This window comes from Microtus oregoni, unplaced genomic scaffold (assembly GCF_018167655.1).
Source record: "Microtus oregoni isolate MIOR12 unplaced genomic scaffold, Mior012 000035F_ref0000213, whole genome shotgun sequence".
Classification (NCBI taxonomy): domain Eukaryota; kingdom Metazoa; phylum Chordata; class Mammalia; order Rodentia; family Cricetidae; genus Microtus; species Microtus oregoni.
Window position 1 is genome coordinate 2,000,716 of NW_024543094.1, and position 13,400 is coordinate 2,014,115.

Below are 13,400 nucleotides of genomic sequence, written 5' to 3' on the forward strand. Positions count from 1 at the left end.
GATTCTGTAGGGATCTTATCAGAGCATAGCATTTTCGCAAATAGTCATGTGATGTTGGAAAGGCCACAAGGAGTTCCTACGGGACGGACGAGGAGTTCCTACAGAATAGTCCCTCAATCCATCAAGCCTGGGGAGGAAGCTGAGAGAGCAGGGAGCAGGGAGATCTCTTTCAGCCAGTCCCTGCCTGCCTCTTGCACAACCCGACTCTGTTCCCTGCACCTGGCCTCCCTGGGGCTCCAGGTGCTGCCTCTGTACTGGCTCCAGTTGATCTGTGTGATTTCCTGAAATGTTCAGCAGCTTTCTGGGCTGGGAAGGAAACAGCACAGACATCAGTTTACATCTGCCACAGGTATGGGAGGAGAGGATGTGATAGGAATTTCCCAATCCTATTCTACTTACTGTTCTTAATTTGCCGGCTCGGATGGGACCATATTTAAATGCAGACAGTGTCTATTGTCCGATTAAGTCAGTTAAAAAAGAAATCAAATACTTTAGAGTCTAACATTAGGAATAGCATTCCAGGATTAATTTCTTACCAATATAGTAGAAATAATCCTCACTAGATTAGATTTTTAGAAATCTGATGTAAATTTAAATCCTGAAATACAATTCTACAGCCAATTAAAAATGATCTGTTTTCCTTTTCCCTCTAATGTGGGTTAAATGGTTTCCTCAAACCAACCTTCCTGTTTCAGCAGTACAGAATCCCTTGCGGTGTGCCTGCAGCACACCACAGTTCTCTCTCCAAGGGCTCTGGCTCTGGAATGGGAAGACAGGCCTTCAGCTGCCTTTCTTGCCAAGCCCCGACCCTGGCTGTGTAGCAGCGATGCTTTGTGCAGTTCAGCAGGGATGTCTACAGTGCTGCGAGCAGAACTCCCCTTCCTCGCTTGCTTCACGGCTATATTTTGGAACCACATTTTTTTAAAACCTATTGAGTATTGGCTCAAAAAGGGCAAACCTTGCAAGTTCAGATGATTAAATCTCTTCCTAATAAAATTGGAGTTTGAACATTTCAAGGCATCGTATTCAAACTATCTTCATCTCTGGGGTCCTGCAAACCATAAGAAAATTGTCTTTCTTGCCATTTTCCTTGGGTTGTTACCTTCTGAGGAGACCATGCTGCTCACAGGCCTCAAGGTGTAGTTGTCTGGTAATGTGCTTTGAGAGCTAGACAGGTAATGACTGAGTGTCTGAGAAAACATGAGCAATCGGTTGATCCTATGAGTCGGGCTTCACCGTGTCCTTTACCCTCTGTATTGTGACAGGGACCATCTGAAGAGGCTCATGAGCCCCCTTTCCACAAAATGTTCTTAAGTAAAGGTAGAAAAACGCACAGGCCTTAAAGAAACCCAAGCAGGTTGATGTATAGTTTCCGCTAGGACAAAACATTTTTCTCTTGGAATTCAAAAGTATCAAGAAAAGTAAAATTTGCTGTATTTTTATTATTAAAGTGCATGCTCATTTTGGTTAAGATGCAAAATTTGGGAATTATAATACACGTATAGGTTATTTTTCATATTTTTATTCAAATATGCCAATTGTATATAATGATGAGTTTCATTCTGACATTTTATTATGTACAAGAAAATGTTAACAAAAAGTGTCTATAGCTTCAATTTGAAAAGTATCTTTCAAACATTTACTTATCTCTAATGGGTGGTCAGGTTCAGGTTTTCTTTTTAAAAATAAATCTTAAAGCACAGTGTATAAAATGAATAGTGAGCACAAGCTTCGGGAACCTTCTACTTCACACATAGTCCTGGGGATTTTTAATTGGACATAGCTCAGCCAAGCAGGAGAGCAGCACCAGAATCAGTATAGCCTTTTCATCTGGGGCGAGTTCTAAAAGCCTCTTGATATTTAGGTCCTGTTTTTGGGCCTCCTGCCCAGGAATCTCTAGAAACAGGGTTAAGGAATTTACACTTTTCAAGCCTTATGATGCTCAGCAACCACTGGTAACTGACCCGCACCCTCTTGATGCAGAATGCTTCCAAAGGAGGCCTCTACTGGTTTCTTTCAAAGAACGCTTGAGTTTGCAGATTCAGCTCAAATGTCCTAACCCAGAATATCCCAAACTGGCATTGTCTTGAGCTATATGACTTGGACAGGGTATATAAAGGACAGACACAATTTCACGTTACAAAATTAAAACAAAAAAAAAAAAATCCAACTCTCGATTCCTGCTTAGCTCTGTCCTCATCTGATAGCTTTCGATCTCCCTTGCCCATGTGCACAAAATGGGGGCAGGGACTCCAGCCTGTGGCTGGACAGAGTGAGAGCGCTATTGACAGGAGCCTGGGGTGGGGGTCGGGAGGATTCTTGGAGTGACTCTCTGGATCTGGATCGTGGGCTTCTTCATCCTCGTGAAGTCAGTGTGCTGCGCTTTATTCATTAGCACCTACAAGGGACTAATTGCCATCAGGCATGTAGGTGGAATTCCTGGCAGGGAGCAAGATATGGAATAGGTTTGATGACAACCAATGATCTGCCAAAGCCCTGTCAGAAGGAGAACAGAGCCTTGCTGTCACTCATCCACCCCTTTAAATTCAAATGAAGATGCTTCAGGGTGGGGAGGGGGAGGGGGCTGGCACCTGTCCAACTTTGCATTGATGATACTGTACACTTTTTCACTGTATATGTGAAAGTCCCTGCTCTTGGCAGTGCTGTTTCTAAAAGGAGGGGCGGGGGGGAATTAAAGAAAAAGAAAATCCAAAGCCTCGTATCAGGCTGGAATTTGCTCTTTTATGTAATGTCAGTGGTAAGAGGTGACTCAGTCATCTATGATGGGCATCAAGGGGTCTTCTCACTTCCTGTAACTGTCAGCACAGTCACATATGAATTATGTACACATTTCCGTGGAGCTCCTCAGTTTCTGAAGCACGCTATGATCCACAAAAGATAAAAGCTGCCAGGGCTGTCATGAGACATTCAGAGGTCAGTCATGCAAACTAGAACAAGATTCCCTGGCAGGAAGCTTTTCAAGTTTTGCATGTAATAGTAGTTTTTATGTAGTTAGGCACACAAGGTATGAGCTGCCTGGAATATGTTCACGTCCCTGGGGACGGCGAGTAGTAGTATCAGTGGGTAGCAATGCTCACATATTTAAATCAGATCTACTCCCTGATAAATGACAAGCACACTCTGAACTGGCCTAAGAAAGAAATGTGCCCAACTCCAGCCTTTTCCCTGGGCTGTCAAACCATCTTCTCTTGGCATTTGTGTGACCATTCACCTTCTCCTTGCTATTTTCTGTGGTGGGCAGGGAGGAGTAACGGGTTCCAGCCTCTGCAGTGCCAGATCAGTTGTTACTCAGTAAAATGAAGGCATGACTCACTGCCTCATGCTGCTTTACTGGAGGAAGCTGAAGGATCCCTGGTCTCAAATGCATTTGGCAAAAGACAGAAAGTGAACCATCTTGAGTAGTTCTATGGTGAAGAGTTCAGCAAGATGCCCTTAGGATAGTCTTTGAAGTCAATAGGTTCATAACTGTTTAAAGCCATCATGATAACCTATGCAACATTATTGTTTTTTTCAGTAAATGTTTTCAAGAATCTTACCCCTAACTGAAATCCTTGCTATTTATTTCACAAGTACTTTATTTTCTTTTCCTGTGCTTGGAATGACTACATTTTCTTAAGATGACTACAAATGTTATGCCAGTGACATTTGTAGGTGGAATCAAAACAGCGTTAATTAGTTTTATTGAAGAGTTCCCTGACTTTAGCTTGTCTGTTAATAACAAACACACAATATATTCTCCTAAGCTGTTGTGAGTACCAAGTCCCGCATAGCTCAGAACGTTACCTTAAAGTACCTTTACCTGGTCCCACAGGCTCCTATCAATTGCACCGATCCTGGGGATGTCTTTCTGGGAGAATTGGTAGTCAATGAGGATACATATCTGTTTCCTGGTGCTCTTATCTAGTGGTAAACTTATGGTAAACGGTTATACTAATCAGATAAAGAATACCTACATATCCAAGAAAGGGAGTGTCAGGATCAAATGTTAGTGCACCCAGTTATGGAAATGACAGTGATCAGTGCAAATGGATACAGAATTCCATCTGTGAAAGCGGGAGAGGGTAAGGTTTGTCTCCTTTCCCTCTTGTGCACTAAAAAGGAGCACAGCTTCATGTTGTTCTGCATTGTGTGTCTATGGACACAGTCACACATTGTGAAACAGAAAGGAGGTGGAGTCAGGGAGGAGAGGCAAGGACAAAGTAAGATAAAGTAAGAGAAATGAGGGGAAGGGAAGGGAAGGGAAGGGGAGGGAGGGGAGGGGAGGGGAGGGGAAGGGAAGGAAGGGGAAGGGAAGGGAAGGGAGGGGAGGAGAGGGGAGGGGAAGGGAGGGGAGGGGGGAGGGGAGAGGAGGGGAAGGGAGGGGAGGGGAAGGGAGGGGAGGGGAAGGGAGGGGAGGGGAGGGGAGGGAGGGGAGGGGAGGGGAAGGGAAGGGACAATGCAGTTGTAAAGATACAACAAACTGGCTAAAACCCAACAGGGTCCCTCTGACATGCTACAGGCTTAACTCCTTAAGAATTAGCCATGAAAATTCTGTTTGAAATCTGTGGATTAACGCTTCCACCTAGTTGGATGAATGTTCCTGATGGTGTTTAAATTAGTAAATGGTGGGCTGGCGTTTGAGCTGAGCCTCCTCACCAAGAGTAGAGCACAGCTAAGGGAGAAGTTACTCTGGGACTTAGGGTCAGATATCAGGAGAGTCAGGAAAGTAAGAATAGGGAAAGTTTTTATTTGGACCCAGTGTTAATGTGTGCAGGATGTTCAAATGAGATAAGTCTCTCAAGCGCAGAAAGCTCATGAGTTGTTATATGGAACATTCTGGTGTAATGTGTAAGATAATTCTTGGATGTGTATCTCCAAATATCTGTTAGGAGTAGACTAAAACATTTTGTTCAAGACTTGAAATAAAGTTGTAAACAACCTTACAATAGAACAATTTATTTCATGGGTTTGACTATCTTTTCAAAAGTTAGGATTGAGTATTTTTTTGTAAATAGTATTCTGAAATTTTTTTTACCATGTAAAGTATTAACATTTTCTTGTTGAATTATTTTATTAATTTTAAGTTAGTATACATTGTAATGGATTTAATTTAGGTATTTTTATACGTCTGTGCCATTGAACATTATTCTAGCAGATCTCCCTTTCCCACTGTTCTCTTGAGGAATATTTGAAGCTAAGGGAAGATGAATAATGGTCACCCTGTGCTTCATATTTGTCCTGCTTAATTAGAAGATCTCCACTTGTCCTGGCTGCCTTGCAACCCACGATCTGAATTTATGTCATTCTGGGTCATGTATGAGGCAGGGGGCGCAAATAAATCTGTAAGTCTAAATCATGTGTCTAGAGATGAGGCAGAAAAAGCCAGCTAAGTTTAGTTTAGGAAAGTTTCAAACTAATGCTACAGTAGTTACAGGATTAATAGGATTATACTAGTATTAGACACTGATTTTTAACGTGGCAAACCAATATTTTCTTGTAGAATATGTTTGGAGATACAAGCTATGCAGTTTGTTTGGTTGCACTGAAATTACACAGAGAATTTAATCAACATGTTCCTATAGGTGGTTTATGTTTTTTCTTCTCTAATCACTAATTTCTCTCCTGCTTATTCACATACAGTATAAAGTTGCTCCTTGAAAGCCCAAGGATGGGAGGCCAGAAATGAGCAAATGGACATTGAAATCTCAGAAATGCTCAGTAATTTGATAAACAGTTTGCCTTGTATAAATTAAGAGATCAATACAAACTGACATTCAGCCTGCCAGTTATGACGCCCAAATAGCCTGTAAAAAGTCAAATCTTCTCAATGCATGCCTGTTTAATCATTCAGTTCAGATTCTTTCCTGACCTTGGACCACACACACTCCTGTCTTCCATGCTGGCCTCATCCCTAGGTCACTGGGAAGTCCCTCTGCCCCCTCTCCCACCTTCAGGGATGCCTGAAATACTTTAAGTAGGAGACCAATCAATCAATTTTGCCTCCACAATATGAGTAACAGCTAGACCTAAATTCAACCTAGATGAAAACTAAAATCAGACATTTCCTAAGGCTGCAAGTATAAATAGGCCAGGGTGAGGGAGGGGGATGGCGAGCATAGGTGTCCCCCAGGCCAGAAGGCACGTCAGCTTCTCCAAGTCTCGAGACAGGAAAAGAAGTTACAAATTCCCAAGCCAAATGTCCATCATCTGTGCCGGTTTATCCAAGGTTTGTGATGATGGAACTACATCATTGACCTCATGATCCAAAGAAAGCTTGCAGGCTGGCAGCTTGTACTGTTGTAAAGGCACAATCGAAGGTGAATTTCACAAACATGCACCTGCTCTTGAGACAGTTGTCGTGTATCCCAGATTTGCCACTGGCTCCCTGTGCAGATGAGCATTACCCTGAGAGCCTGATCCTTGGTCGGTACTAGGATTACAGTTTCTCGGATGCTGGTGATCCATCCGAGAGTTCCATGCCTATTCAATAGGCACTCTACCAAGAGAACTTCATCCCTGGTCCAAGTCTCATAAGAATCCTAAAGAAAAAAGTTTCAGTGTGACTTCTTGTAAGCCAACTTAACCCTCCACCCCCAAATCAGTTGCAAATGCCTTGAAAACTCTTTTCACTTGCAAATACCTAGAATGTCTAGCCAGTATAAACTTTTAAAAGAATAATCCAAAATCTTCATGACTATATGTTAGTTGCCAAATAAGGAAGGCAGTAGAGGGGAAGGTCTACCTTCCACCATCTCTTTGGGGACTCTGAAAAATAGACGCAATTCTAAATTTATCAAGGACTTTAAAAAAAATATCTACACGTAGTTCAACTGGAATTTATTTAAGCCAAATGTTCTATGTGATACATCTTTTACCCCTTCACTTTCTCTCTTAGAAAGGAGTGACCTGTTGGGAAATTCTGGGATGAATATGGTTTGTGGTGTCTGTAGGTGAGAACTACAGGTACAAGAAATAACACCTTAAAGAACAATTTGGAAATGGAATGTCCCCTGGAGCCCTATGGATTAAAGGTTTGTTTCTCAGCTAGGGGCACTGTTGGGATGTGGTGTAACATCGTGGAAGTGGGGCCCAGTTGAAGGAGGAGATTTTTGAGAAGAAATGTACAGTGAGGGGAATCTTGAGATTTTGGCCCCTTCCTCTCCCTCTTTATTTGAGACTGCTGAGAGATGAGCCGGTCCTCTGGCTACATAGTCCTCCCATGATGCACTGTGTTGCTGCCACAAGCCAAGAGGCAACAGGGACAAATGAACAGAGACTAAAATCTCTGAACTGTGAGCCAAATACATCTTTCTTCCCTATACATTAATTTGCTTGGGTATTTTTGCCAGAGTGGTTGAAATCTATCACATCTAAGATTGATTTCTTTAGCTGCCTCTCCCAGCAACTTAGCCTATTAAAACTGTTCTCAATAGATCACATCTATTTTAATGACCTATACAAACAGTCTTTTGTGCTAGTGAAGTGTGCATTGCTACTTAGAACTCAACTACAGAGACTCTCCTGAGGGTTCATCCAGGTGATACTCGGACAGTATCTGACTCAGTCCCAGAATGCACGATTCTAACAGCGTGGGATGAGGAATCAGGCTCTCAAACTTCAGAAATTGCATTTAAAATAGCAATAGAGATGTGTCCAGTGGAGAGCTGAAGAAAATTGCGTAGGCATTGCTGTCAGTATTGCCTGGCATTTGGATTCATTTCAGACTTGTGGTCATAGAGCAGACACAGCTGTTCCTCAGATGACCCACAGGTGAGTGAGCTATGTATGGAAGAGGCTTCCCTGCAATTATGGTAAGGTGCTCAGATTTTGTTTGAGTTTCGGGTTTAAAATGTATCCTCTTCCATTTTACAACAGCAGTCTGTAGATATCACCAAATGCATAAACCAGACTGGCTTCTTACAAAGGCAAACTCTATCTAGGAATATACTGGCTCTTTCAGGGAGTCAAAGAAACGAAAGGGAAGTACTGGACTTGAGTTTGCTAATACTGTCTATTTTCTATGTATTGCTATTTCTTCACGATTACTAGGAGGGATCTTTACAGCTTTTTAAAAGTAAAAAAAAAAGTAGTATTTAGTTTTAGTGAAAAGGAACGAGAAAATCTCTGATAGTATTTCTGAACCTAACACGGTGGGATGGTGTCCAGGTTCAGGCCACATACACACAGGGGAGGCATGACGATAGTACATGGTTTCTGACAGAATTTCACTCTGAGAATAGTCTACTTTTCTCCATTGGTGTTGATTGTAAAGAATATTGCAGAGACGTACATCTGGGTGCTTGTACACAGAAGCTCATAGATGCAGACTACTTAACTTTTATAAAAACCCTATATTAATATAATTGTTTCAAAAGTCACTGCTGGGAAAATCTATTTGAATTGGAAGAGGATACTTGATTTTTAGATAAGAAAACAAAGTTAATGCTAATTTTCAAAGATTCTGTGCATACTTAATAAGATAATTAAAATAAAAACTATATATTGGATCTGATTATTATGAATTAGGTAACAAAATTTTTAGATCCTTTAGTCCTTTAAACTACTGGCTTTCAGAGATGAGACAGTTTAGTTACTTCTCTGATATGCTCGGCCAGCTTTGCTGTGCCTGTGACCTCCTGAGAGTTTCTTTCCTTTAACAAGCACTTCAGTAGTATTATACATTCCAGACATTATTCCAAGATCATCACAAGTGTTAACTTATCCTATCTTTATAACAACCTTAGATACTACATAATTCTAGTAATGGGGTACTCGATTGCAGCATGGAAAAATATCCTGCCCTAAGTGAGTTTTTCAACCATCTCTTTGACTATAACTTCTGTGCATAATAATTAATTTATCTCATTAATTTATACTTATAAGATACATATGGCTAAGCCACTACTGCATAAAATACCTATTATTCTAGCTTCGCTGGGTCATAGGAGGCTTCAGGATTCAATCTCATGTGTTCCACAGTGAGTGATGGAGGCACTAGCCTGCTTGTCTTTTGCAATAAGATTCCTGTTTATTATTCTTTGTGTTGAAGAAGACTATGACAAACAGAAAGCATTGATTTTTTATCTCTTACCCTTGAATCAGATATTGATTATCCAAAATCTTTTACAAAAATACCTATTGGTGTAGAAATTCTAAACAGAGGTAGTAGTAACCTCAACCCATTTACATTAGAAACTTCTCTTGGTCCCTGTGTAAGTTCATACCCACCTTTGGCTAGCAACGAACTCTTATGAAGAGGGCATCGAGATGGCCACCATTTCGCCAGGTATAAATTTGTGGTAGTATGCCTGCCCATAATCAGCACATAACAAACTTAGTTCTCATCTTATTTTCAACTTAAAAAAGGCCCCTCAAGTGATGCTTTTAACTTAGATTGCACATTAGTTATCAAATTGCATGTCATTTTCAATCAATCAATGATATACATTTCAAATTGAAATTACTAATGCTAGAAATCTCTTCAGTTCCCACAATCATTTATTACAGGGTCATTAGAAAGCACACACTGAATTTAAATCTTTCTTAAAATGTGTGTGTGTGTGTGTGTTCATATGTGTATGCTCGAGTGTGCCTTATCTTTTCTCATTGAAATGCTATTATTAACTAATCCTCAGAAGACCCTGGTAGGAGGATCAAATAACAAAAGTAATTAATTTGATTTGGGATTTTTGATTTTGAAGTGTCTATAAGAGAAACCCATGGGGAACAACTCTAATGTATTTAAAATGTTAGCCTTGCTCTCACAAAATGAGGTACATTGGAGATAGTCTTTAGAATTTTGAATCAGCTTTTTATATTACATTGAAAAATTTAGAAGATACAAGTAACATGTACTTAGGTTGAGAGGGTTCTTGGTCGCTAATATTAGCATGGAATACATGGTATGTCGGTGGTAATCCGTAAGTCAAGCTGTAGCAGCACAGTTTGAGCTCCTTTTGCACAGGGCTGAGATTTGAGTTAGCTTCATGCTGCGATGGGGTTCCATGGAATCCTCGGGATTCTTGGGTTGAGGCAGCAGAATGGTGCACTCTTAGCTCCAGCAAGGAGAAAGAAACGTGTGTTCTCCCACAATTTAATGGAATTCTTGAACTGAATTGCTCAGCTAAGTACCTCAATACTAGATACAGAAATGCTATTCTATTTTTCTCTGCAGAGAAAAATGTAATAGCTCAATAAAATCAATAAAAAGTATATTTTAAAAAATAATCAATCTGTCAACCAAATGAAAGAAAGAAAAGAAAAGAAAACAAAATGCTATTCTAGTCAGAAAGTGATGGTGCTCACCTTTAATCCCAGCACTTGGAGGCAGAGGCAGGAAGATCTCTGTCAAGCTACACACAGAAACCTTGTCTTGAACCAAAAAAGAAAAAAAGGAAAAGAAAAGAAAAGAAAAAAAGAGAGAAAAGAATGCTATTCTGAGACTACATCTTCACTACCAAATGTGCAAACACAGATCATAGAGCAACATTACAGGGACACCTCGATGGACTCACCCCAAAGATAACAGAGCTAATAACCCACAGTCCTCTTGCCTGTGAAGCATGTTGGTTCATATATACAGGTTTTCCATGTAATTACAAAGACATGCAGTGGTGAAGACATAAACCAAATAATCCATCCTGGGAAAGAAAACTGTCACCATAACATTTTCCTCCCTCCTGACTCCCAAGATCTCTTTTCCTAACTGGAGTTAAGACATGGAGGTTTTGGTTTATAAAACTGAAGACACTAGACTCCATAGAGATGGATATTTCTATAGAAAATTTGTATATTGCAAGAGTAGCAATGCCTTGGATGAAAGCAGGCTTTTATAATGTGGGTACCTGTCTTAAGTATCTTATGCATTTCTCTGATATTGTATGGGGTTGCTATTATTACTATAACGAATAAGTTAAGGTCCAAAACCATGCAAGTCAGGTTTCATCTGCCTGGTTCAAAAGCTCTCACTTTTCCTATTATATCTCAGTCCTTCAAGATGTAGTTGTTTTTTTCCCCATTTAATAAGACAGTGTTTGCAGTGTAACTTTTGTCTTAAAATACATAAAATGGGTCACTATACATACAAATATATAAATAAAGCTTTATGAGTCATTACACTAATTCTAAATCAAATCACAGCGAGATGTCACTAAGAATGTTACTAAGATGTTACAAAGAATGACAAAGGAAAAGAAAAGCACAAGAAAAAAGCCTGAGCAAGTACAGATAAAGGTTTAGACTCTAAATTTCAGAAGAATTGCCCTGCTTAGTCCTTGCAGGTGGGAACTCAACAGTGGCTTGGCCCTGTTAGAGAAGCTGGACAGTTTACTCTGATGTTAAACATAAGCACACAGCCACAGATTTAATTTCTAAACATTTTTTTACAAGAAAAAAACGGGAATATGAACACTTGAAACAGCTTCTAACACCAACAACCTGAAACTATAGCAACCGTGTAATGCATATATGTATGAGGATGATACTCCAAAGTAATTAGAGAACACACAAGTGGCAGGAGGCAGCAACATGGGTGAACCTCAAAATCTCTTGTTAAATGAAAGAATGTAGGCCAAAAAAAAAAAAGGCTGTTATTCTTTTCTCTGGCTTAGAAAAGACAAAACTGTGGGGCAGAAATCAGATCTGTAGTTCCTGGTATCTGGGGTGAGAGAACTGATTCTGCCCATGGAATGCAAGGAACGCTGTAGAGAGACAGAAATACTTTATATCTTGATTTTTGGGTGGCTACGTGAGAGTTTGTAAACTCTAGCACTATGCTATAAAAGGATAGATTTTGATTTTTGTAAGGTCCGGACTATTTTAAAATGCATATAATGAAACAATCTTAAAAATGATTTTATATATGTTTACTTCCAGAATCCTTTATAGCACACACACACACACACACACACACACACACACACACAAACACACACGGGTGTGTAGCACACCACTGTTATTTCTAGAAAAACATGCATTAATAGAAAACTCAATGTCGATGTTTAAATCTCTTTGAGCAATTCTTAGTTTGCCCTTTTTACAAATCCCACCCACAAGGTCCCACAAGATTTTGTAATGTGAAGGAGGATACTCGAAAACAATAAGCTAGTAATTTGTTCCATCCCCCATCACCCCGTTACAGATGCAGACAAAGCTTCTGAGTGTGAAAGGATTTGAGCCTATTACCAAGATTAATAGAAACACAGATGGGGTCTCATGAAGAGCTAACAGCTTCATCTGAATTTCAGTGGAAACAATGGTCTTGGAGTCTTGTGAAGTGCTGTAAAGGCTAACTTACAGCTAGTCTCACTGCCCTCCAGCCTGGCTCGACTGCCTTTGGGGTCTGAGAGCAGAGGAGATTTATGCCACAGATTAAGCTCCCAAAGGCCCCAGTGGGATATCTTGGGAGCCCTTTGGCCATATGTAAGTGTACCGCTGTCACTGCAAGAGAACATTCTAAAGATGAGGTGGGATGAAGTATAGGACAGCGAGCATTTAATAAAACAAAAAAACTTTTAAAAACAAAAATAGAAAATTAAGAGAGGTTTCGAAATTCTAAAACTTGTTTCATGTCCCAATGGTGTCCGAACATGCTTGAGGCTGTCATTAAATTATTTTTTTCAACCACTGGGGTGTGCTTTTTAAGTTACCAAAGATGTCTAAACAGAGTCAAGTTTTTCATCTGTGAAAAATGCAAGCTTTATTTTTTTTTTCTGAGAATACCTACTTGCTATACCTATTATTCATTTTCTAAGTCAGCTGAGACCTTTGGGTTAAGAGGTATAAATAACATCAATGATGACACTGGGAAATCTTAATATAAGGAATAGGACAGGATCAGAAATCCGTTTTCAAATTTGTCTTTCCAGAACCACATGAGGTACTGAATATCAGCAAGCAGTTCCTGAATTTTCAAAGACTGGTGATGTTTTTCTTCATGTTCACATATTGTTTGACAAGGTCAAGTGAGTTAGTGAGCCGAAAGACCCATCTGAGCCCTTTGACAGAGGAAGAATGAGGGGCAGGGAATCAACAGGCAGCGGCAGGTACACGACGGGCTCCTCTGCATTTTAAAGTTTCCACCAGTGCGAACAAAGCTTTCTTTCTAATCCCAGGAGCAGAATTTCAAAATACAGGCTTTGCTGGAATATTTATCTAGTTTCTCAACACCCGACTAAAGCCAAGTTCTAACCACAACAAATAATTGGTCCTTCAAAAGCTGTAATTCTAGCATCTTTAGCAGGTGAATCATTCAGTTGTGTGCACACACATCTGGGCTTCTCCTGGTCACACATAAGCAAACAAAATGAAAGAAGACAGAGAAAATAGGATGTAAGACAGGCCCACAACATGGCCTCTCCTTTTTTAATACATACAGGAGGCCAAATACCTATAAAGAGATA